General features: G+C 33.2%; 1 pseudogene; it reads right to left on the bottom strand.

Annotated features, from left to right (window-relative positions):
* Positions 1–14,240, bottom strand: part of LOC149226699 (aspartate aminotransferase, chloroplastic-like) — a 67,688-nt pseudogene extending 53,448 nt beyond the window's left edge.
* Between the last annotated feature and the right edge of the window lie 13,616 nt (positions 14,241–27,856).

Raw genomic sequence — 27,856 nt, 5'->3', positions numbered from 1 at the left:
TTCCAAATTCTAAGAAAAGATCGACATGGCTTCAAAGTACATTGACGGATGTAGAGGGGCATGCAACTCCCCATGACGCATTTACATAAAGAAAATGTCCTAAGAAGTACTCAATATATGCAACATTCATGAGTCACATTATTGATTCTGAGCCATCCAACTATAAGGAGGTAGCATGACAATAATTTTGGAAGGATGCCATGATGGAGGAATATTAGTCCATCATGAAGAATGATGTGTGGTAAATTGTGCCAAGACCTAAGAGGAAGTTAGTGGTAAATTCCAATTGGATCTACAAGATCAATCATGTGGTCTATGACATCATAGAGAAGTACAAAGCGAGATTTGTGGCAAGAGTGTTCTCCCATACAAAGGGAGAGGACTATGAAGAGACATTTTCTCCAGTCACCAGATACACTTCTATTAGAGCTATTATTTATATTTATTTTATTATGGGTTGGAAATTGCATCAAATGGATGTGAAAATCACTTTCCTCAATGGAGTGATTTAGGAACAAGTGTAAATAGAGAAACCTTAGGGCTTTTAGGTACACAAGAAGGAGTCTCATGTCTACAGATTGAAGACGAATTTATATGGACTCAAGAAGGCACCTCGGGCTTGGTATTCTCGGATTAATGGATACTTGATGAGTCTTGGTTTCACCAAGAGTGATGTCAATCCCAATATTTACTACATCATTGTTAAAGGTGATCTTGTCATATTGTTGTTCTATGTTGATGACTTGTTTTTTACGGGAGTAGAAAATCTCATTAATCAGTGTAAGAGGGAGTTGACTTTTAAGTTTAAGATGAAGGATCTAATTTTAATGCATTACTTCTTAGGATTAGAAGTGTGGTAGATGTCAAGTGAGATCTTCCTTGGTCAAGGGAAGTATATCATTATGATCCTTTAGAGATTTGGGATGATGGATTGTAATTCCATGGCCACTCCCATGGTGAATTCGAAGAAGATGAGAGGCTCTAACTCAGATTTGGTGGATCCCTATATGTATCGATAGTTGATCAGATCCTTGATGTATCTGGTTAATACCATACTTTATATTTTCTTTATAGTGAACACTCTGAGCCAATTCATGGTGGAACCTAGACATGCACATTGGATTGCAATAAAGAATGTGTTGAGATATCTACATGGTGTAGTGAGTTATTGATTTATAGATGTGTCAAATGGTGAAGTACAGTTGCAAGGATACATAGATCTTGATTGGGTAGGAAGTGTCAAACATAAGAAGAGCACATTAGGATATTGCTTCAGTTTAGGTTCTACTATGATATCCTGGATAAGAAGGAATAAAACATTTATCGCACTCAACACTACATAAGATGATTATATTGCAACTAATTTGGCGAGTTTTGAAGGAGTGTCACTTCAGAAGTTGCTCATAGGATAATTTGATTAGGTGCCAAAGATGACCATGATGACAAGTCGAAGCACTTTAGTATCTAACACCACTACATCCGAGACATGGTATAGAAGGGAGACTAATACATTTCTACAGATGAGTAGGTTGTTAACATTCTCACAAAGGATTTATCATGAATGAAATTTTTATACTTTAGGGACAAGCCTAGAGTGGTTGAGAATGCCTCCCTTGTTGAGAGGGAGTGTTGATGTTATTGTAGGTTTTATACCTATACATAAATCACTTGCAAACAAATTATCCAAACAAAAAAATAACAATGACAAGAATAGAAAACAAATATACACAGATATTTTCCCCTCGATCCCAAAAATGGGAATCCCAAATTGATTTTTCATTATGTCCCTTTCAATGAATATATATATATATATATATATATATATATATAGATACATACATATATGTATATGTATATATATATATCTATATATATATATATATATATATATATATATATATATATATATATATCTATATATATATATATATACATATACATATATGTATGTATATATGTATATATATATATATATATAGATATATATATATATATATATATATATATATATATATATATATATTTTGAATCAGTCATAAACCCCAATACATTAACCCTAGATTAGAACATAACCATATTTCTCTTGACCGGATCTACAAAATACCATGGGTAGAAAATCATCATGCCCAAAACCATGTGTAAAACCCATACAAAAAATCATGGGTAGGTCCGCCCACCATATTTGGGTATGCCCCCCCATATTTTCATCCGCCAAACTATTATTCGGTCCGCATAAAATAAAAAATTCGATGGCACTTCCCTGGACCCTGTGCAGGGGGGATACCGCTCCCCTACAAACCCCCTGACAGGGGTGGTTGCCGACCCCCTTGTGGCCCCCCATTGTGCCCAACACAATGTAAAATGTGTAAATCTAGTTGTTAAAAGAATATAAAAGACACCGAATAGTTGTAGCATTAGGGAAGCACATTTCATTAGGTAAAGGGTATTGACTAGGTGCCATGTAATGTGGCTAGTGAGGATGACCTAGATAACATCAAGGCCCAGAGTGCTTCCCTAGTTAGAAGGTTCTAACCATATTACCAAGGGTTACTTAAATAGTAGGTAGAGTGAGTGCCTCAAAGCATTGGGAAAGTATTTTTACCATTCAAGTGTTATGTGACAAAATGCGGGAATGGTAAATGGGCCCAGGGTTTCACCATTGGTAAGGGAAAATTGACTTAGTTCCTAGCGATGACTTGGTTAGTTGGAAACCTAGGACTAGTTTTATTTTTTACCCCGGTCAAGGATTATGTGACCATATCACCAAAGGGTGTTTTGCTAGTGGGTGAATAGATCCTTTACATGATGTTGATTTAAGATTTTTTCCATGTAGTTCTGGAATGAAACATAAAGTGGATGGATACATTAACATAGTGGGCTCATTCAATATTTTGTTGGGATAGAGAAATTTTTCAGCTAAGTGGGCATCCTGAGGAGCTCAAGATGAATACCTCCATAGGTAAGTGGGAGTGTTGATTTTTGGGTAGTTTTGGGAGGTATTCCTCATCTACACAAGTTAAAAGAAATAAAATAAAATATAAATAAAAAAAAATAAAAATAAAAATAAAAAAATAATATTTGCAAAGAGATGTGTCTCTTAATATCACTATAAAAAACACTTGAAATAAGCACTAATCACTCACTCATATCACATTTTTCTCTCACACACACATGTGGAAAGCTATCTAAGGAAGAGGCCAAAGTTTTCAAGGAGTCAAATGTTTGAGACATTCAATGTTTGATGAGTTGATTTTTTTTAGTGTAATTACTTAATCATGTTCTAGAGTGTGTTAAGTAAGATCATGTATCATTGGAATTAATTATCAATTGCAAAAAAATGTGCTTGTCTAATTAGCACTAGAAAATCAACATACACTCAAAAAAATGGTGTAGCAAAAAGGAAAATAGAACCATTATGAGAAAGGTTTGAGGCATGCTAAAAGAAAATAATTTTTCAAATGATTTTTGGGGTGAATTGATACCTTGCTCTATTAATGTTCTGAATAGATCTCCCACTAAAAGTGTAGAAAACAAAGTCCTACAATAATAACATACGTGTATGTGACGTGGTGTAGCACACTTCAGAGATTTGATTATGTTCCATATGCTCATGTGATTAAAGATTGAGAATAAAGTTAGACAACGTAAGTGAGAATTCCATATTTCTTGGGGACAGTGATAGGTCTAAGGAATATAAATTATATAATCTAATTACAAAGAAGGTGATAATATATATGGTTGTTGAACTCCAATAAGATGAAGCATGTGATGGGAGCATAAACAAGACTAAAATTGTTGGAGCAACAATACCTCATGCAAAAAATGAAGTAAATGAATAGATTGCACAAGGAAGACAACAAAGTTCACAAACCAATCACTAGTTAGAGGTACTCCAACAAGGACTCCAAGAAATTTTATTCAGGGTGAGTCATCCTTCCAAGTATCCCAATATTATCCTTCTCAATCAATAAGTGAATATAACCCAACAATTGTTTTCCTAAGTTTTAGAAATACTAAAATCTTGAGAGAAATCTATGAAAAAATAGATGTGTGATCAAATTTTGCATTTTTTTTATCTCTCAACCCACATATTTTGAAGAGGAAATTAAAGAAGAAAATGAGAAGAAAGAAATGGATTCTATAGAGAAAAATGACAATTGGGAGTTAATAGAATCATCGTAACGTAAAGGTTGCATTAGTTTAAAATGGATTTATAAACCAAGTTTAATAAAAATGAGAAGTCGAAAAGTACAAGGCCAAAATGGTAGCAAATATTTTTGTATAACAACTCGGAGTTGATTATGATGGAACCTTTGAGTGAATTGCAAGGTTAGATAGAGCCATGGTTTCCCAGAAAAAGTGGAATTTTATCAAATGGATGTAATCAATATTTTTAAATTTGAGAAGAAAATGTCTATGTAGATATCCACTAGGATATATGATAAAATGACATGAAGATAAAATGTATAAATTGAAGAAAAATCTCTATGGGCTCAAACAAAGTCCTAGAGTTTAGTATAGTAGGATTTATTTATATTTTGTTAGTAATAGGGTTAATAGAAGCATGATTAAAACCACATTTCATACAAAGGTGAATAAGAAAGGTCAAATCTTGATTATTTGTTTATATGTTGATGATATGATTTCATAGAAAATATGCTAATATACAAGCTTAAATCAACCATGAATCAATAATTTGAAATGATTGATTTGGTGTTAATGAGATATTTCCTTAGTACTTAAGTCATATAATCATATTCAAGAATTTTTTTGTTTCAAATAAAGTATCTAATGTATGTGTTGAAGAGGTTCAAAATAAAGAACTATAAACCAGCACAAACTCTAATTGTAGCAAAGACAAATATCAACAAAGAGAATCCAATATAGAAATAACTCTATTAAGTAGATTGGTTGGCAGCCTTATGTATCTCACTTCAGCTATTCCAGATATTATGTATGCTATTAGTTTCATTTTAGGTTCGTGGCATCTCCAAAAGACTCACATTGGGAAGGTGGCAAATGAATTTTTGAGATAAATTGTTGGCATAATAGGATATTGTATATTGTATTCCAACACTAATCCCTTGATTGGATATATAAAATGATTTTACAAAGAATATGGATGATAGAAATAGTACTTCAACATATGTCTTCCATCTTGGTTCAATTGTAATTTCATGAGATTCCAAAAAGTAGCTCATTGTGACAATCTAACAAGAAGTGAATATGTAGTAGTAGCAATAACAACTTGTTAAGAGTTTAGTTGCATGGAGTAATGAGTAATCTTCAACAATGACAAGAAGGATCAACTTCAATGTATTATGACAATTACTTAGTAATAGCATTGTGAAAAAGCCATGCTTTTCAGAAAAAATGGCATATTGATATTAAATATCATTTCATTAGAGAATTTGTAAACACTCGTGAAATCTACTTGGAATTTTGTAAATAAAAAAACCAATTACCTAATACATTTACCAGTCATTTTAAAAGATGTATTCAAATTTCATAAACACAGGTTAAACATTATAAATGTTAAATCACTTAATGACAATAATTAAAAGAAAGTTGAAATACTGTAACTACTCTAATTAATTAATCACATGAAGTGTATTCACATTTCTTATCCCCTAAATTTTATAGAGAACTATTATAAAATATTATTATATAAAACAATACAAACATGAAACTCTTATACATTATTTAATGAATGTTTATATATATATATAATCACTCATTGAAAGGAAAGCCTATTACTAAATTAGCATAATCATAAATTAAGTATCAGAAGAAAGTAAAAAGGTAACGGCAATCATGTTTATTAGAACCACCAAGAATCCACGATCTATGTCACTTCACCGGAAGAACACCTATAATCATCTGAATGGGAATGGGTTTGGAAAACCCACTATTGACATGATAATTTTAAAATTGACACTATCAACACCCAGAATCATCCGAATCGGATTGAATTTTAGAATAGTATTAAATAAATTTATAAATTCCTTGCATTAATCACGAGATTGGGACTTCTGAAAAGGACTATTTTGAAAATGTAAAGTGTTTTATCAAACGACGAAGAGTGACATACAAGAAATCGAGCAATTGAAATGGCCATTGTTTACTCACATGTTTTACCAAAAAACACAGCTCAAAATGAGACTATTGTTGACCTAGAAATCGTGTTGATTCGTCTCATTCTGAATTTATTAACTGTACTTAAGTGTAGAGTTTTATTTGATCTTCTTAATCATTAAGAAATTCTGGATTTTTACTCCTGTATCAATTAAGAGTTGTGTGATTGATCGTCTTAGTGATTGATAAATTTTGGATTTTGAATCGTCACAATCAATCATATGTTAAAGTAGAACCATGTTAGTTTGTGCAACAATGCCAAAACGTAAAATTCATACCTGAATGTAATGCTCATCGGATGCATCGCGGGGAGCCTTCCCCATGTCGCCGAATGCAAGAAATCGAATCTCGCTGGCGCCTGATGCAGGTGGGGTGGAGAAACTCACCAGAGAACTCCAACCCACATTGTCACTGCAAAAACCATATACATATCAACGCTACCCACGAGTTAATAAACTTTTTTGCTAATACTGAATCAAGGAAAATCTTCAGACATATATTTAACACCAGCCTGCAAGTTCTGGATGCTTGTACCTTCCATATCTGTAATTGTATTTCTGAGAAAGAAGCAACCCCGTCATTAGGGCTGTATGAATACATCCTGGATCATGCCATCCAGAATCCATTGCTGGGCTTGGAAGCAAATCATTACCTAGCAAACCAATTGAATTTGTGATAGAATTCTAACAACTGTTTATAGTGTATCTATAATTGACAGAATAGAGGCAGACATTCAAAGATTGATACAACGTACTGCACATATCAGCTCGAGTGAACGTGGTCACAGTGGACATGGCCGATTTTCCAGCACCATATTTCACAAATTGCGTGGTATTGCTCCCGCTGATCCATGTTAACTTCATCTGATTTATCGAAAAGTAATTATAATTCTATACAGTTGATCATTAACAAATATAAATGCCCTTAATCCTAGAATCTATTCTTATACTTACGGATGACCCAGTAGAATCCACGCTGGATAGATGGGCATAGAGAGACATGTTTGGGTTAGAAAACTTGAGAGGCTCTGATCTCCGAAGGATGCAGGGGTTTACATAACCAGCAGACAGCAATAAAAACTCGATATCCGTGCGGATGTTGATGACATGAAATGTTGCAAGTCTTGGGTTCACGCTCCTCCCACTTTTTCTCTAACTTGAAGCTGTTTTTGTTTTTTGTGCACTCCCTATACGAAAGGTCGCTTTTCAGGAACTGTGACTGTCCCAAGGCATTTGAATCACATTATGTATCATTAGACATTCATCTCTATCTTTTTGGAAAAATTAAATTTCAAATTTTGCAGATTTGGCAAATTTGGAAAATTACTCACCTTTGCTAAACCCATCTTAACATAGGGAACTAACTGAACCCTAAAAGAATCTATTAGATTTCTTCCAAAATTACTACTTTACACTTACATTTACACAGACATAAGAATGAATTAATGAAATGAAACTTGATATGAGATACCTCATACCTTCATAGTGTAATGGCAGAGCAGGGAATAGGGATTCGTATCTCCAGTTTCCAAGTACATGAACACGTTCAGTGGACAAGTCGAAATGCTGTTACACATCACAATTAGTTATTCATTTGCCCTATTTTTTTCTTCTACAGCCTATACATAATTATGATTGCACAATTCTCATCAGAAAAATTGGCCGTATTGGCCGTGGCAGTCACTTTGGCATCAAAACTCAATCATTAGAAACCCTAATGAAAACGAACTGCAAATAATTAGAAACCGTAATGAAAACCAACTCTCAACACATCATAGGGGCTTGAAGGCGAAACTAGGGAAACCCAAATGTCGTTGGTAGGATTTGAGAGTCCGTTGATGGTCAAAGTGATGAATTCTTTGTTGGGAATTTTCTGCTAAATTCCAGAACAAAATAATGAACAGAGAATGATACTGTGTTTCTATCACATAGTTTCTTACACCCACAAAACAGACTTTGTATTCATTAATAAAACAACTTGTTACAAAAGGATCTTCCTTTTAACAGAGGGATTCACCAAGAACTTCCAGTGCCATACAAAAAAAAAAAAAATTACTTTCTCTTCTCTGTTTCTGCTTGCAAAATATTACACTCCTTCCAGTGCCATACAAAAAAAAAAAAAATTACTCTCTCTTCTCTGTTTCTGCTTGCAAAATATTACACTGCTGTGTATATATTTATACTACTACATATTCCATTACAAAAAAAACTTACATTCCTTTCGCACTCCTACGCATATTGCATTCAACGATAAATCAACAAAGCTACCCTCTCACTATTGCATTACAATCAACTAAAAAAATTTCCACGCTGCCCCTCTTCTTCTATATTCGCATTGCTGTGTGTTTCACAATACCTGGTCAACACTACTGTGTGTTGCATTACATATTCAAAAAAAAAAAAACGAAACAACATAATGATATTACCATTACACTTGTGCCATACTCCCCTCAATTTAAAAAACATTAAAATTAAAACATTTCACCTACAATCTATGAACCAACGTAAATCACATTAATTGTTTTACTCGCGGTCAAAATAAAAAATTCAGGTCAACTCCATGGTGCTGCTACAGTTGGAATCAATACTTCAACACTCCCATTTTAATTTCAACTACTGGGTTATTAGTCATACCCAGACATTTCCTCAAAAATTCAAAATATTTGTGTCCCAATGGTTTGGTTAGAATATCTACAACTTGCTTCTGAGTTCTGCAATGTTTAAGACAATTTCTCCACTGTTTACCAATTCCCTGATGTAATGGAACTTTGTGTCAATGTCTTTCGTTCTCTTATGAAACACCGAATTCTTGGATAATGCAATAGCTAAGATATTGTCACAAAAGATCACAGTTCCTTTTGTTTGTTCTTGGCATAAGCTCCTCAACATCCTTCTCATTCAAACCACTTGACATGTTGCTATTGTAGCTGCCACATATTCTGCCTCTGTTGTAGACAATGCTACAATAGGCTGCTTTTTAGAAGCCCATGAAATAGCTCCTGAACCCATGTGAAAAACATGACCAGATGTGCTTTTCCGATCATCTACACTTCCAGCCTAATCACTATCAGTGTATCCAATTAAATCTGAACATTCTGAAGTAGTACATAAAATGTTAAATCTTTTAGTACCTTTAACATACCTCAGAATTCATTTTGCTGCCTGCCAATGTGCTTCTTTTAGCCTCTCCATGAATCTGCAAATTAAATTAACAGCATACATTATATCCAGCCTAGTTGTAGTCAAATACATGAGGCTGCCAACTATGCTCTTGTACAAGCTAGGATCAAAATCCTTGCTGCTGTCCTCTTTGCTGAGTTTTAATCCCATCACTGTGGGAGTGATTGCTGCTTTGCTCTCCTGCATATTAAATCTTTCCAACACTTCATTAACATATTTTGCTTGTGAGATAAAAATCCCATTTTCATTTTGTTCTACTTCTATTCCTAAGAAGTATCTCAGCAAACCCATGTCAGTCATTTCAAATTCTTCTTTCATGACTGTTTTGAAATTTTCAATAAGATAATCATCATTACCTGTGAAAATAACATCATCAACATATAACACAACAATTAAAATTTTACCATCATTTTCTTTGATATAGAGGGTGGGTTCTCCCTCACATTTTTCAAATCCATTTTCCAGTAGATAGGAATCTATCCTACTGTACCATGCTCTTGGTGTTTGCTTCAGCCCATAAAGAGCTTTCTTCAATCTGCACACTTTGTGCTCTTGGCCTTTCTTTTCATAGCCTAGAGGTTGTTCAATGTAAACCTCTTCCTTTAACACTCCATTTAGGAATGTTGACTTCATGTCCATTTGGTAAACTTTCCACTTGTTTTGTGCTGCTATGGATAGCACTGCTCTCACGGTTTCCATTCTAGCAACCGGTGCAAAAGTTTCCTCATAGTCTCTCCCATATTGTTGCTTATATCCTTTGACAACATGTCTTGCCTTGTGTCTTTCTATTTTGCCTTCAGCATTACTCTTGGTCTTGTAGACCCATTTAACTCCAATTACCTCCTTTCTTTTTGGTAGTTCAATCAAATCCCATGTCGTGTTTCTTTCTATGGCATTGATTTCCTCATTCATAACTTCTATCCATTTCTTATCCTTAATTGCCTCTTCGAAATGAATAGGGTCATCAACATGACAATATAATGCAAACAAAGAATTCATACCTTCATTTGTTGCCCCTTGTTCATAAATATCACTTAAATTTCTGAACTTCTTACCTCTTTCATTTGGTGTACAAGTGCTTGAAGAAGCACTTGAATTTCTTCATTGTAGTGTGCTTATAGAAGCACTTTCATTTCTCCTCAAGGGTGTCCCTTGCTGTCCTTGTGTTGGTGCTGCTGTTTGGGGATTTATTTCAGCCATCTCCTCATCATTTTCATGATGTGACAAAGAGGTTTTAACATTCACTGTTTTCTCTATGCTTCCATCCCAAGCTTCCTCCTCAATGAACTGAACATCTCTACTCAAAATGAGCTTCTTGGTGGATGGATTATACAACCTGTAAGCTTTGGATTCCTCACTGTATCCAATAAAAATACATTTCTCCCCTTTGCTGTCCAACTTCTTCCTTAGCTGATCTGGAATGTGTGCATAAGCCACACATCCAAAAACTTTCATGTGGGTGACTCCTTACTTTCTCCCACTCCATGCTTCTTCCGGCACTCTGTTCATAACTGCTTTTGTAGGGCATCTATTCAAAATGTATGCTGCACAATGTACAGCTTCAGCCCAATAATCATTTGGCAAATGCTTTGCCTTTAACATACTCCTCGCCATATCCATGATTGTCCTATTCTTCCCTTCAGCAACTCCATTTTGCTGCGGGGTGTACCCAGCTGTAAACTACTTATGAATTCCATTTTCTCTACAAAAACGTAGAAATTATTTGGAGGTATACTCACCTCCTCTATCAGTTCTCAAAACTTTGATATGCAGCCCACTTTGGTTTTCCACAAGTGCTTTGAAATTGAAAAATCTTTCAAACAATTCACTTTTGTTCTTCAAGAAATAAACCCAAGTTTTTCTTGTAAAATCATCAATGAATGTTAATATGTAGTGGCTGCCTGCAAGTGATGGAGTTTGCATTGGTCCACATAAATCTGAGTGGATAATTTCTAAGGGTGCTTTTGCCCTTATGCTTTTCCCTGATGGAAAACTTTCTGTGTGTTGTTTCCCCAAGATACAACCTTCATAAAGGCTGTCTAGTTTCTCTATCAATCGCAATCCTCTTACTATTCCTTTTCTACTCAACAAGTTAAGACCTCCAAAGTTGAGATGTTCAAATCTCAAGTGCCACAACCAATTTTCATCTTTTGGTTCGCTTTGGAAAGCCTTTTGAGTCACTGTTGCAATTACTTCTTTATTTTTCAAATCTGCCTTCATTCTGAGAGGGAACATCCTGTTCCTTGTCATCTTCACTTCAGCAATACATTGCTTGCTGGGTGCTCTATCCATGATGGTGCATACATCATCCACAAAGAAAACATTGTAACCCTTTTGAACAAGCTATCCAATACTTAAGAGGTTACATTTCATTCTAAGAACATAATAAACATCTTCTATGGTTTTATTTTCACCTCTCTTTGTTAAAACTTTTACTTCTCCTTTTCCCATAACAAAAACTTTATTATCAATCCATAGTGTGACTTGTGATTTCAAATTCTGATCTAACATAGAAAACAGGGCTATGTTTCCTGTCATATGATTGCTGCAACCGGAGTCTAGAAACCATACATCTTCACTATTTTCTTCAACCATATTACAAGCTAAAAAAAAATTATTTTGGCTGATATTTTCTCTAGTGAAATTTGCACTAGATCTATTATTCATATCATGCTTCTTCTTCCTACATTCATTTGCATAATGCCCATATTTTTTACAATAATAACGTTGGACATTGGATTTTTCATACCTTTGTCCTTGAGCATGATGTTGTCCACTTTGTTGGTTGATACCTTGGCCTTGGTTCTGATTTGGATTGCTGCCTTTTCCTTGAGTGTTTGATTGACTGTTTCTTCCACCTCTGTTTTGGCTTCTGCCTCTTCCTCTCTTGTTTCCTCTGCCTTGACCTCTTCCTCTTCCAAAGCACATCTAGGTCTTGAAAGCACGCTCTAGAGATGAGTTTTCATTCCTACTCAATCTCTGTTCATGTGTTATCAATGATGCATGTAGTTCATCAATTGAGAAGTTTGTGAGATCCTTTGTCTCTTCTATGGTGGTGACAATCACATCGAACTTTGAGGGTAGGACCCTCAACAATTTCTCCACAGTCCTCCTTTCTTTAAGAATTTCTCCATGAGACCTTATCTGTGTGACCATACCAATTACATGTGTGAAGAATGAGTCAATATTGTCTGACTCCTTCATGCAAATATTTTCAAAATCTCTCCTCAGCAACTGTAGTTTTGCTGTCTTCACTTTCTCCATGCCTTCATAGGCTGTCTTGAGAGTTTCCCATGCTTCTTTGGATGTCTTTGCTGCTGCTATCCTTGGAAACACACTCTCATGCACTGCTTGATACAAAAATACGAGGGCTTTTGAGTCCTTCTTCTTATAGCTCTTCAACAGATCTTTCTCTGCCTGTGTCAAGTTATTAAACTCTTCTTCATCTGCTGGTTCTTCAAATCCATCCTCAACAAATTCCCATAAATCTTGTGAGGCAAGAAAATCCTTCATGGTTATTGCCCAATTTTCCCATTAAACTGTGGGAGCTGAGTATTAAAGATACCCATGCTAGTGCTGGTGGTGGAGTCAGCCATTCTTGCACTCTTCAAAATACTTGACTTGACTGAGTCTTCACTCTATTGGAGAAGCGGCTGCAACAAGAAAATCCTCCCTTCAGCTTCTTTGACACCTTCAAAGAGCCTGGACAAGCTCTGATACCACTGTTGGGAATTTTTTGCTAAATTCCAAAACAAAATAATGAACAGAGAATGATACTTTGTTTCTACACAGGATCTTTAACACAGGGAAGCAAAAATTGTTTGCTGAGCAGATAGAGTTTCATACACCCACAAAACAAACTTTGTATTCATTAATAAAACAACCTGTTACAAAAGGATCTTCCTTTTAACAGAGGGATTCACCAAGAACTTCGAATTCCATACAAAAAAAAAATTACTATGTCTTCTCTTGAACATACTCTGTTTCTGCTTGCAAAATATTACACTGCTGTGTGTAAAATTACGTATATTTATACTGATGCATATTCCATTACAAAAGAAACTTACATTCCCTTCGCGCTGCTACGCATATTGCATTCAACGATCAATCAACAAAGCTACCCTCGCACTGCTATGTGTTACATTATACTTCAATCAACAAAAAAAACATCCATGCGCTGCTACACTATATTGCATTACAATCAACTAAAAAAAATTTCCACGCTGCCCCTGTTCTTCTATATTCGCACTACTGTGCGTTTCACAATACCCTGGTCAACACTACTGTGTGTTGCATTACATATTCAAAAAAAAAACGAAAACAACATAATGATATTACCATTACTCTTGTGCCATACTCCCGTCAATTTAAAAACATTAAAATTAAAACATTTCACCTACAATCTACGAACCAACGTAAATCACATTAATTGTTTTACTGGCGGTCAAAATCAAAACTTCACGTCAACTCCATGGTGCTGCAGGCCTGTACATTTAGTTGTTGACTTCCATTGAACGGCTCCAAACCAAGCTTTCAATCAAACGGCTGAAATCAATATTGCGCGGCTTCTTCATGCCGAACTTTATGCTCCGATGAAAAGTTGTTTTGGAAAACGTACTGAATACACGCCTCAGATGGTGATTGTATCGCTGCCCATCCGAAGAATACCACTAACTTGTGAAACGTGGTGCGATAAAACAGGTGGTTTGGTAAAAGGTTTACGGTCATTGCAGTTGGAATTAGTACTTCAACATTCTTCATCCGGAAGCGGTCCTTGCGTGCTGAGATTAATCTGCGACTCTGGATTTTGAGCCGAACACTCTTCAAGAACCCTTCTATTAATGCATCTGTATCCGATCCCACACAGATTATGATAGCCAAGACTTGAGGTCTCGATATCGAACCATGAGTTCGAAGGATAACCATCTGCAGAAAATCCACTGCAGTGGGAATCAAAACATATGAGGCTTGCCATAATAAGAATCACGTGAAGAAGAAAATATGATTAATTTGATTGAAGAATGTCTGCATTCTTCTGAAAGTACTCATGGCTGGATCAGTGTGGAGAAGCAAATGGCTACGTGCGGCACATGATATATGTAGGCAACCTTGGCATCTTATATAATCAAACTAAATGGAATTTGAATTTTGAAAGAAAACTAAATCAAACCATATTAGAACTCTCAATATCGTGTAGTTATCAAATTTTACGTGTATCAAATGTTCTGCTTTCGTCAAACTTTATGTCAAGTAAAGATAACGCAGGGCATGAATCAGTTTTTACCTATAGATTGATTCGTAAAGAGCGTAGCTTCGTTTTAGTTTGCGTTTTTTTGTTTTTTTTTTTTTTTTTAATATAGTGGCGAAATTTGTTTTACAATTAGAATGTTAAGTCTGAGTTGTTAAATTTATACTTGGAAAAGGAGTATCTCTATTTGAAAATGAAATGCAGTGGCAGTCAAAAATAGGAACAAAAGAAATATGAATTGATATTGAACAATTTTTTTCTTTAGATTTTCCCATGCCTTTCCATTTTTAAATTGAAAATTTGTAACCTCCATAGATGATTACAATAGAAAGACTAGGTCATATTAAAACTTTTGGAAAATTTAGATAATGCAAACCCTTAGTAAAGAAGTGAAGTGGCAATCAAATTAAAGTTTTAATAATAGAAAACGGATATGAATATGAATATTTTTTTACCAACAATAGGGTGTTAAATAATAGTTTATGAAAAAGTAAATATTGAACAAAATGGTGTAGCAGAAAGGAAAATAGAACCATTATGAGCGTGAGTAGAGGCATGTTGAAAGAAAAATGACTATCAAATGATTTATGGAGAGAATAAATAGCTTCCTCTACTTATATTTTGAATAGATCTCCCATTAAAAGTGTGACAAACAAAATCTTATAAGAAGTAAAAACAGGTATATGGCCCACTTTATAATATTCGATTGTGTTTCGTATCTTTATAATATTTGATTGTGTTTCATATGCCCATGTGACTAAAGAATTAAGAATAAAGTTAGACAATATAATTGAAAAGTCCCATCTTTCTTGTGGACACTGATAGGTCTAAAGCATATAAATTATATAATTCAATTACAAAAAAGGTGATAGGTCTAAGGAATATAAATTATATAATTCATTTACAAACAAGGTGATATCAGTAGAAGTTTTGAATTAAAAGAGGATGAAGCATGGGATGGGAACATATGCAAGAAACATTATTTCATATAGAAAATGAAGTAAATGAATAGATTGCCTAAGGTATGCAATGAAGTTCACAAACGATTCATTAATTATAGGTATTCCAACAAAGACTCCAAGTAATTCTATTCAAAGTGCAAAGTTCACAAACCATTCATTAATTATACGTAGTCCAACAAAGACTCCAAGTAATTCTATTCAGAGTGAGTCATCTTTCCTAGTATCCCAATATATTCCTTCTCAATCAAGTAGTGAATATAACCCTACAATTATTTTTCGAAGTTTTAGAAAGGATAAAAGCTTGAGAGAAGCCTACAAAAAGCTAGATGTGTAATCGAATTTTGCATTTTTATCTCTCCACCAACATATTTTGAAGAAGAAATTAAAGAAGAAAATAGGACCAAATCAATGAATGAAGAAATGGATTCCATGGAGAAAAACAATAAGGTAAAGATTGCCTTAGTATAAAATGGATTTATAAAACCAAGTTTAATGAAAAATGAGAAGCTAAAAAGTACAAGGCCAAAATGGTTGCAAAAAGTTTTGCATAACAACTTGGAGTTGATTATGATGGAACCTTTGAGCCAATTCTGAGGTTAGATATAGTTACAGCTATCATAGCCATGGCATCTCAGAACAAGTGGGAAGTTTATCAAATAGATGTAAAATCAACATTTTTAAGTAGTATTTTTGAAGAAAATGTCTATATAGATATCCACTAGGATACATGTTAAAATGACATGAAAATAAAATGTACAAATTGAAGAAAAATCACTATGGGCTCAAAAACACTCCTAGCATTTGGTATAGTAAGATTGATTCATATGTGATTAGTAATAGGTTCAACATAAGCATGATTAAAACCACATTGTATACAAAGTCAAATAAGAAAATTCAAATTTTGATTATTTGTTTATCTATTGATGATATGATTTTAATAGAAAATATGCTAATAAACATGTTTAAATCAACCAAATCAAGAATTTGAAATGTTTGATTTGGGGTTAATGAGATATTTCCTTAGTACTGAAGTCATTAATCATATTGAAGAATTTTTGTGTTTCAAATAAAATATGAAATAGATATGTTGAAGAGGTTCAAGATGATGAACTATAAACCAACATCAACTCTAATTGTAGCAAGGAAAAATATTAGCAAAGAGAATCTAATGTAGATCTAAATCTATTCAGTACATTGGTTGTCAAGCCTCATGTATCTCACTAGCACTATACTAGACACTATGTATGATATTAGTTTGATTTTAGGCACATGGTATCTCCAAAAGACTCACATTGGCAAGGTGACAAAATAATTTTTAGATATATTGTTGGAATAATAAGATATTGTAAATTATATTCTAACACTAATTCCTTGGTTGGATATATTAAAAATGATTTTATGAGTGGTGTGGATGATAGAAATACTAAAATATATGTCTTGCAAGAATACAAGAATAAAGTTCCTATATATTATTTAATCAATATTTTAACATTCATAATAAATTACTCGACTCTTTCCCTCCCACACATATATAAACAATATTTTGATAAATTTATTTTTTATATTTGATTTATTATTCATTTATATTATATTTTTTGTTTCCAGAAATCTAATTACTCATTATAACCAAACCTATTAGTAGATTAACCTAATTTAAGTAACTAAAGAAAGTAAAAGAGTAAATGTAATCATGTTTATTAGAACTGGGTTGAGAATCCACCATCTGTCAATTACACCCATAATGGGAATGGGAATGGGATTGAGTTTTCCAAAGACCCACTATTAATATGATAATTTTAAAATTGAGACTATGAACGCCCATTATCATCCGAATGGGATTGGATTTTAGAATAGTATTAAATAAATTAAAAACAATTATTTGCATTAGTCCCCAGATTGGGATTTCTGAACCGGACAATTTTCAAACTGTAAAGAGTTTTACTGAAACAGAAATAGTGACATACAAAGAAACCGAGATTAAAATGGACATTGCTTACTCACATGTTTTACCAAAAATGTATGGTTGGCATAGAAAACGTGCTAATTCATTTCATTCTGAATTTATTAACCATTCTTAAGTCTGGAGTTTTATTTCATCTAGAAATTTTAGATTTTGACTATTCTTGCTTAATAAATCATTTGAGAGTGTTGTGGTGCGATTGATGTTCCTAGTGATTGATAAATTCTGGGTTTTGAATAGTCATACTTCATAAATCAACCCGAAGTTAAAGTAGAATCATGTTAATTTATCCCAACAATTTCAAAAGTAGAACCATGTTAGTTTATCCCACAATATCAAAAAGCAAACTTGATACCTGTGATAAAAGTAGGTAATTACTCTTGCGTGCTGATTAATTTAGAGAAAGAGCCCAAGTTAGTTTGAGTTACTTTTATATTTAAAGAAACCAAGTTACTGTGAGTTTGCATGATGTACTTAGTTTCACTGAGTTTCAATTAAGTGATTAATTAGATAAAACAAACGTATCATAATGGATTCAATTGTAATGGATTAAATTTATATTTTAATAGAGTAATTGAGTAAAAGTTCAGTTATTTTGTGTGAAATTTGTGTTTTTCTCTTCATCCAACAGATTGATGGCATAGCAAAGTTTCAAAGAGTTAACAGAAAACTAAAATCTCTACAAATCAGCCACTGTAGTCTATGTAACACAACTAAGTAAGTCATTCAATCCAAAGATTAAACGTGTTATAAAGCAGGACAGACGCACGGGCAATCACCTTACACCTGATGTGGCCTCCTCAAAATTAAGTTTAATGACTCCGCATTGATGCCACCTCCTTGCACCAAGAGGTGCATTTCACAAATGCTAGTCCTCTTTAACCCAAGTCAATGCACATGCACATAGAGGCTAAATAGAAAGAAGAATGCACATGCATTGCAACTTATCAAATAAGTAGTGGATGAAGCTATATTCCACAAAATCATTACCACAACTTTGATAAAGACGACGTGGAAAATATTGACAATGCGCTATCAAGGTATGAAAAAAGTAAATATTGTTAAGTTGCAGAATACTAGGAGAGAATTTGAAATGCTACAAATGAAAGAAACATTGAATATTCATTCATTCATGAATTAGGTTTCGACCATTATGAACTAGTTAAAAATTTATGGTGATGAGATTAAAGATCAACCAATGGTTGGAAATTTCCTCAAACTTTTGTCTACTAAATTTGATGTTGTAGTAGTTGTTAATATAGAAGACAAGGATTTGACTATATTTTCAATTTATGAATTAATTGGATCACTTCTATACTATGAAGCGAGGATACAAAGAAATAAGGATTCCTCCATAAAAAATGCCTTTAAAAACGAGGTTTCTATCTCAAGAGAGAAAGGGCGAGGCAAAGGTAAATCGAGAGGGAGAGGTCGAGGCAAAAGGAATGGTGGTAAAAGAGATGGAAAAGAAGAGGAAGAACAAGAAAGTGGAAGCAACAACAAAAAGCTTCAATAATAATCAAAGAGTTGATAAATCAAAGGTGGGATGTTTCTATTGCAATAAATTCGACCACTATGCACGTGATTGCAAGAAGCGGATAACTGATCAAGGAAAATAAAGAGAAAATGTATCTATAGAAAACAGTGACTCCATGTTTCTATCTTGTAATACCATGCATGAACCCTCTGATAATGTTTGGTTATTAGACAATGGTGGTAGTAAACACATGACTAGAAACAAGAATCTAGTTGCAAAATTGAATGAACTGGTAAAGACAGAGGAAAAATTGGGGTTTGACAAGATTGTGGATGTATATGGAAAAGGATTGGTCAACATATTGACCAAGCAGGAGGAGCCAAAGTCAATTTTAGGGGTATACTTTGTTCCTCGTCTAAAACATCATTTGATAAGTGTTGGTCAATTAATGCAAAAACGATACAAAGTTATTTTTAAGGTGCAAGATTGTCTCATATATGATAAGCCTCCAAGCAAGCAGCTGATAGAGAAGGTGTAGATGACGAAGAACATATGGTTCCCTCCAATCATGAATTACTAAAAATCAGGTCAGTTCTTATAAGGTTGCATGTGTTGATGATTATTGATTATGACAATTTTAGTTTGGACATTTGCATATTTCTCGTTTGAGACCACTATGGTAGAAATAGATAGTTAGAGTATTACCTCCCATCGAAGATGCTTCTAGTACTTGTGAGTGTTGTATCTTGGGAAAGCAACACCGTCAAAGTTTTTTGAAAGGAGTTGCATATAAAGCAAAGAAGTCACTGGAGTTGGTTCATATAGACTTGTGTGAACCCATACACACATAATCAATTAGTGGAATTTATTACTTCCTCACATTTATTGATGATTTTAGCAGAATGATGATTTATTTTTTGAAGAAGAAGTCTGAGACTTTTGAAAATTTCCAAGAATTCAAAGCTCTAGTAGAGAACCACAATAATTGTCAGATCAAAGTATTGAGATCAAATTGTGGTGGAGAATATGATTTGAAGACATTTCATGCTTACTGTAAACAACATGGAATCAGAAGGTAATTTACAACCATATATACACTGCAGTAGAATGGTGTAGGAGAGAGAAAGAACCAAACAAATATGAACATGGAAAGAAGCTTTCTCGAAGGGAGAAATTTTTCAAATGAGAATTGGGTAGAAGTAATTACATGCACTATTTATGTGATAAATAAATCTCCTATAAGCATGATGAATAAGGTTCTGCAATAAGGATGGTCAGGTATGCCTTGTAGTGTATCTCATTTTAGAGTTTTTGGATGTGCTCATATACCTAAAGAGATAAGAGGCAAGTTAGAGGATAAAAGTGAAAAGTGTATATTTACACAGTATAGTGAGCATTAAAAAGCTTATAAATGATATAACCCTGTCACCAAAAGGACTATAATTAGCAAAGATGTTGTGTTCAATGAACACGAGTCATGGAATGGGAGTGTAGACAAAATTGTTGATACAAAAGTACCACTCATATAAGAACAAGATGTAGCAGTAAATGAGAAGCAAGGATCACAGGAAATGACTCAAATCAGATACACGCCAACAAAGACTCCACGATTATGGATCATCAAACAAATCAGTATATCAAAATATTCCCTACTATTAGTTAGGTAATGAATAAAGTAATGATGAGAGAAAAATGATAAGTATGCAAGATGTTTATAATGGTTTAGATATCAGTTCGAATTTTTCATTATTTCCATTTCAACTGTCATTATTTGAAGAAGATATCAAAGACAAGAATTGGGTGAAAGCTTTGGATGAATAAATAGAATCTATAGAGAAAAATGATACTTGGGATTTGGTTGAATCACCTAAACATAAAAATGTCATTGGTGTTGAATGGGCTACAAGACGAAGTTGAATGAAAGAGAATAGATTGACATATTAAAAGCAAGGCTTGTGGAAAAAGGGTTCTTGTAGCAATGAGGAATATACTTTGGAGAAACTTTTGCTCTGATAGCTAGGTTGGATATTGTAAGCGCAGTCTTAGCAATAACAACTTAGAATAAGTGGAAAGTGTATTAGATGGAAGTCAAATGAGCCTTATTAAATTGAATTCTAGAAGAAGAAATCTATGTGCAGTAACCTCCAGGTTATGAAGTACAAAATCATGAAGACAAAGTTTACAGATTGAAGAAAACACTCTATGGATTCAAACAAGCTCCAAGAGCATGGTATAGCAGAATTCCTAGTTATATCATCATAAATGGATTTAGCAGAAGAAGAAATGAACCAACCTTGTACATAAAAGTAAATCAATATGGGCAAATTTTTATTGTTTTCTTGTATGTGGATGATATGATTTATATTGGTGATATTAAACTAGCTTAGTTTAAAGTAGCAATGAAGAAATAATTTGAATTGACAGATCTTGGTTTTATGAAATATTTTCTTGGAATGGAGTTGAGAAATTAGAGAAAGAGATTTTTATTTGTCAAGATAAATATGCAAAAGAATTGTTAAAAGGATTCAAAATGGAAACTTGTAAACTTGCACCTACACCAGTAGTGACGAGTACAAGGTTAATTAAGGATGATGATGGCTCATATGTAAATCCAACATTGTTCAAAATATTGGTTGACAATATTATGCATCTCATAGCTACAAGATCAAGTATCATTCTGGGAGTGGGTCTGATTTCTAGATTTATGGGGTCACTAAAAGACTCACATTGGAAACATGGCAAAGGATTTTGAGATACATAGTAGGAGCTACAAATTGTGGCATATTGTATGCAAGCACATAAAATAAATATTTGGTTGGATATGTTGACAATGACTTTATAGGAAGTTTGGATGATAGGAAAAGCATTTTTGGTTATGTGTTTAATTTTAGGAATAATTTCTTGGTCATCTAAGAAGCAGTCTATTGTGACATTTTCATCAACGGAAGCAGAATATGTAGCAATGACATCAACAACGTGTCAAGTAATATGATTACGTAGAGTTTTGGAAGGACTTCAATAGAAACAAGAATGATCAATAATATATCGTGAAAACACCTCAACCATTGCACTATCGAAGCATAATGTGTTCTATTAAAAGAGAAAACATATAAATACAAGATGTCATTTTCTAAAAGAGCTTGTGAGCAATGGAGAAGTTTACTTAGAGCCTTGTAAATCGATTGATTAGTTGGCTGATATATTCACTAAGCCATTAGCAAAAGATGTATTTGAGTTTCATAGAGGAAACTTAGGAGTTTTAAGCCTAACTGAGACTTAGACCAGTAAGCATGTTTAAGTTATCATGATTCATGTCTTAGTTTAGCAGTCGTAATTAAGAGGGAGTGATAAAAATAGGAAATTTCTTCCGCATTTAGATTAATCTAGAGAAAGAGACTAATTTAGTTTGAGTTCAGTCTAGATTTAAAGATGTCAAGTTGGTGTAAGTTTGCATGATGTAGTTATTCCGAGTGCGTTTTAGTTAAGTCACTAATTAGATAGAATAAGTACATCATATTGGGTTTGGTTGTAATTAATTGAGTAATAGCTCACATGTTTTGTGTGCAATTTGTGCTTTCCTCCGTTGCCTTTCCAACAAACTGAATGTAATTCTCATCTGTTGCATTGTGGGGAGCCTTCCCCATGTCACTAAATGTAAGAAATCAAACATCATTGGAACTAGAGAACTCCATCTGACATTGTGGTTATAGAAACCATATATATATATATATATATATAGATATATATATATATATATAGATCAACACTAGCCACGAGTCAATAAACTTATTGCTAATACTAAATCAAGGAAAATATTTAGACATATGTGCTTAACACTAGCCTGCAACTACTCGAGATGCTTGTGCCTTCCATATCCATAACTATATTTCTTAGAAGGTTGCATCCTCGTCGTTAGGGCGATATGAATATATCCTTGATCATGCCATCCAAAATCGATTGTTGGGCTTAGAAGCAGATCATTACCTAGAAAATAATTGAATTTATGATAAAATTCAAACATTTGTTTTATAATATATCCATAATTAACATAATAGAACCACAAATTCAAATATTGATAGAATGTACTGCACCTATCAGCTCAAATGAGTGGTCATAGTGGACATGGTCGGTTTTTCAACACTATATTTCACAAACAACATGGTATTGCTTATGTTGATCCATGTTACCTTCATCTAATTCATTCAAAAAAGCAATCCTAATTATGTACAATTGAGCAATAACAAATATAAATGCCCTTAATCCTAGAATCTATTGTTATGCATACTGATGAACTAGTAGAATCAACATTGGAATCGACATTGGACAAATGGGCATAGAGTGGCATGCTTGGGTTAGAAAAGTTGAGAGCCTCTCATCTTTGAAGGATGCATGGATTTTCATAACCACCAAGAAACAATACAAAATTGACATTTGTGTGTATGTTTATCACACGAAACTAAATATTATGGAATTGTTGCAAGTTTTGGGTTCATGTCCCTTCCCAAGTTTTTGTTTTTGATGCAGGCTCTATAGGAAGGATGAATTTTGAGGAACTCAAAGTGTGGAAAGTAATTTGAGTGACATAATGAATCATTAGACATTAATCTCAATCTTTTGGACTCATTAAATTTCACATTTACTGATTTGGTAAATTACTATCTCTAGTAAACCTATTTTCACACAAGGTATTATCCAAAGCCCAAAATTAATCTTCCTTCCACATAGAAAAGGATTTAACTGTATTTTGATATATACATGTCTAAAATACAAACTAAAACAAATTTATACTAATTTAACATTTATTAAATCCTCATTAATTTTTTACAATTCAATAATTTAATTATGCTCTACCACTTATCTATTTCTTTTATAACGATTATAATTATGGATGAAAATCTAATTTTAGGTACAAATACGCAAAATATTTTTAAATAAGTTTTATACATAAAAATAAAACACCTTTAATATTTTATATAAAAATATATAAGTTTCCTAAAGAGTCAAGGGATTATGAATTTTAATCATTTTTAATAATTTTTATTTAATACTTTCCCATTTCATCAATATCATATATATATATATAGGTGTCCCCATTCTAATAAATAAAAATACTAATATGACAAAAGTCAAAATGTCCACTTGTCCTCCCTATCTCAATTGCTCATATATCTTAATGACATAATATTTTCAATAAATATAACAATTCAAAAACAAATAAAACTCATCATAAAAATCCTATTTCAATTACTCATATTTTGAGAATACGCAAAGGGATATGCTGAGCAGAATATTCATGAGTTGAGCAACCTTCCTTACACGAAAGATATTGTATGTGAGCAACCTTCCTTACACGAAATAAAGAAGGAAAATGTTTTACTGAACCACCATCAAGACATTTTTGCGGATCTATAATATATTACAAGTATTTGATGAGGTTTATCACCTAATGTGGTTTTGAATTAATTATGATCAAATAAATTTTATTATTAATGATAAAATATGTTAAAAATATTAAAAAACATTTTAATTAAAATAAATTAATAAAATAATTTTGTAAATAAATTATGTTAAAACATTTATTTAATTTTTAATATAGATAAAATGTATTATTAATATTATATTAAGATTTTAAACATTTTTGTCCATATAAGAAATTGTAAATTTTGGTTTTTAGCATCGTATTTATGGAAGATTGTTTCTTAGCATTAAGTAATTTTTTAAAGCATTTTGTTTTGATCAAATATTATTTCATAGTAATTAGTGAGTTTTAATTACTTTGGGGTTAGATATTTCCATAACATGTAAAAATATCCAAGATATTATATGGATATAAATTTTATAAGGAAGAGATGGGATTACCATGTTTCGAGTTAGAAGAAAAATATTTTAAATAAAGGAGAGAGGATTTAAACCTAGAGGAATGACTAAAATTTACGTAGGAATATCTTTCTTCATCACGTGGAACTAGAAAACCCTACTTAGATGCCCCCAATGATAAATTTCTATCCAATGGTTTACCAACCCTCATCACCATTAGGATTCCTACAAAGTATAAAGGTGTTTTGTTATTTTATAGGAAGGAGAGAGTGCAAGAAGGCTTGTCATCAATCTTCCTTTCATTCTTAATGGTTTTGGGAACACCCATATCATTCCTTCATTCTTAATGGTTGTAGGAGCACCCACATTATTCCTTTCATTCTTAATGGTTGTTGGATAAAACACATCATTTGAGCATGAATATAATGACAAGTAAAAAGGTGGGGGCCTATGGAGTCTGGAAGGGTTAGTACAAAGATAGATGTGGAGGAAGGACCCCACAAAGTGTTGAATAAGATGTTGAGGTATCACAACCCATAAAGACCCCACAAAGAGTTGAATAAGATGTTGAGGTCTAACAACCCATAAATAATAATAATAATAATAATAATAAATAAATAAATAAATAAATAAAATAAAATAAAATAAAATAAAAAAACTAAAACTAAAAACTAAAAATTGAGGATTTAATGGTATCCATTGACCTTGGGTATGTGGAACCTAAGGATGGGAGAAGGTTCAAGTATTTGTAGTACTAGTGGTGGACATAAGTCTAGGATGAAGGTGGTGGGAAGAACAAGAAGCATATGAAAGGCAGTCTTGTAGAGAAAGGGGATGCCCTCATTAGTTCAAACACAATGAGGAAATAGATGATATTGAAAACAAAGAGGAAGACATAAAAGATGAGATCAAAATGGTTGAGGACGAAAGCTCTCACAAAGAAGAATAGAGAAAGATGGTTGATGAAGAAAGCTCTCGCAAAGAAGAAAATAAAATTAAGATAAACTGTGAGATGACCTAGGCTACTAAGACATGCAATCCCAATCATAATAAAGAGGTTGTACATGATAACTACTCAAATAAGGTGATGCCATAACTTTTATAAGGTTATTGTAGTCATGGTTGTTAGGTAGAACCAACATAGAAAAGAGACAAATTACAGGTTCAATAAAGGTCTCAAATCTTGTAGGCAGAAGGTTGACATAAAAGACAACAAACTTGCAAACTCTTAAGAAGAGATAACATTTAGTCCTTGAATAGGTTATAATGATTCCAGTATAATAGCGGTGGGTGGAATCATTAATGAAAACAAAAGTGAGCCTTCAAAGAATGATGATAAAGGTGACATGCTACAAAATCCCCAAGGTGACAAATGATTCCATTGTTTTATGCACCTTAAAATATAGGAAAGGAGTCAATTATGAGTCATGTAATTGGCGTACAATTTATTGAGATTTAATCTAATAGAAATCCAATAAAAAAATGACTAATATCGTTGTATTTCTTGTAATAGAAAATCCCATTTAGGCTACATGCATATATAAATTTTATTCTAAGTTGATAGAACATATTTGTAAGTAATTTATTTTCCATTTATTGTATGTATATTAGTAGGCACAATTGTTTCATAATGATGACCTTACACCATTTGGTATTCGAATTGAAAGGGTTCCTTTTGAGCACAACTCCAATAAAATGGGAATTGAACAAGTGGATGTTGTAAGAGAGGAAACAACTCTTGGAGAGCTTGTTGTGTAGAATTGTCGGGAGAAAGGGGAAACAATGTTGAAATAGAGGTTGGGTAGACATTGTGAGAGGTTGAATATTTAAAGTTCACATAGAAAAGTGGGGAAAAAGGTTGAAATGCAAATCTTAATCTACATATTGTGAAGAATAACTCCAACATAGGAATTGTTGGGTAGATGCTATTTTTGGGGCTAGAGTGCATATTGTGAAGTAGGAAATCATGATAAAGAAGGAAGTTGAGCTACAAAGATCTAAAATATTAATATTTTAGAGGGAATATTTAGAAAGTGAATCCCTATATAGTTTCCCAAGGGAGAGAGATAGATCTAGAAAAGAGTATTGTAGGGTAAGAAATATTAGTGTAGAAGAAGAAAAATCCTATAAAAATTTGATGGGTAGAACTATTGAAGGGTTTAAGGGACGAAGAATTTGTCAAGAAGAGGATAATTTCAAATTTGTGAAACCTATGAGGATTAATGTGGCACCAACACGTTGCACACATGTGAATGGAAAGAAGCGTATACATTGTAGGGGAAAGGATGAAATTTGGAGAGAAGTGAAAAGGATTCTTGCACATTTTTCTACCTTCAACAAGGACCAACAAAGAGGACAACCAAAGAATTGGATTACTAATCCAGGTGGATATTGGTGGACACACATCTATTCCACTTGGATCACCACCATTGTTTCTTTTAGTTTCCTTAATTGTATCACAATTTACTATTTTTGGTAGTTTTTTTAGTCATGAACTTCCGAAGCCATTTGAAGGCCCTAAACGACATTTTTTTTGGAAAATGAGAAAAATCGAAAGTTTTGGTAGGTGTTTACAATGAAATGCTGTATTCCGAATATATATATTTCTAATGAGGTATCATACGCATCAAATGAAGAATGTATGCGGAAGTTACGACCTTAGGATGTTGATGCACAAATTTACCTGAATGGGGCCCACAAAGTTTTGGTACTTCATCTCCTAGGGTTATGTTTTTGGATGTTTAAGGTTTTCCATTGTTCTCAATAATAAAGAGGCCTTTGAGCCTCATTGTATCATAGTTCAAAAGGCATGTAGCCACCACATTTTTTCTCACAGATAAGATACCATTTCCCAAACTAGTTTATTTGCATTTTGCATGTAACAATTTTCAGTACTTTGTTATTAATAAATTAAAGTTATGTTTTTGTTGTAGCTCTCTGTTCCTATTTATGTATGTATTTCATTTCCTTCATGAATAGATTCATATTAGTGGTATTAGAGTGGTTTTCCCTTTGTCTTTTTTCCTGTCCATGTCCCCAACGAGGTTGAGGTATCAGGAGTTATGACTTGAATTGGTT

Source organism: Pinus tabuliformis, chromosome J (assembly GCF_031772625.1).
Source record: "Pinus tabuliformis cultivar Carrire ecotype Pingquan chromosome J, CPIR1, whole genome shotgun sequence".
Taxonomy (NCBI): domain Eukaryota; kingdom Viridiplantae; phylum Streptophyta; class Pinopsida; order Pinales; family Pinaceae; genus Pinus; species Pinus tabuliformis.
This window is presented reverse-complemented; position numbering and strand designations above follow the sequence as displayed.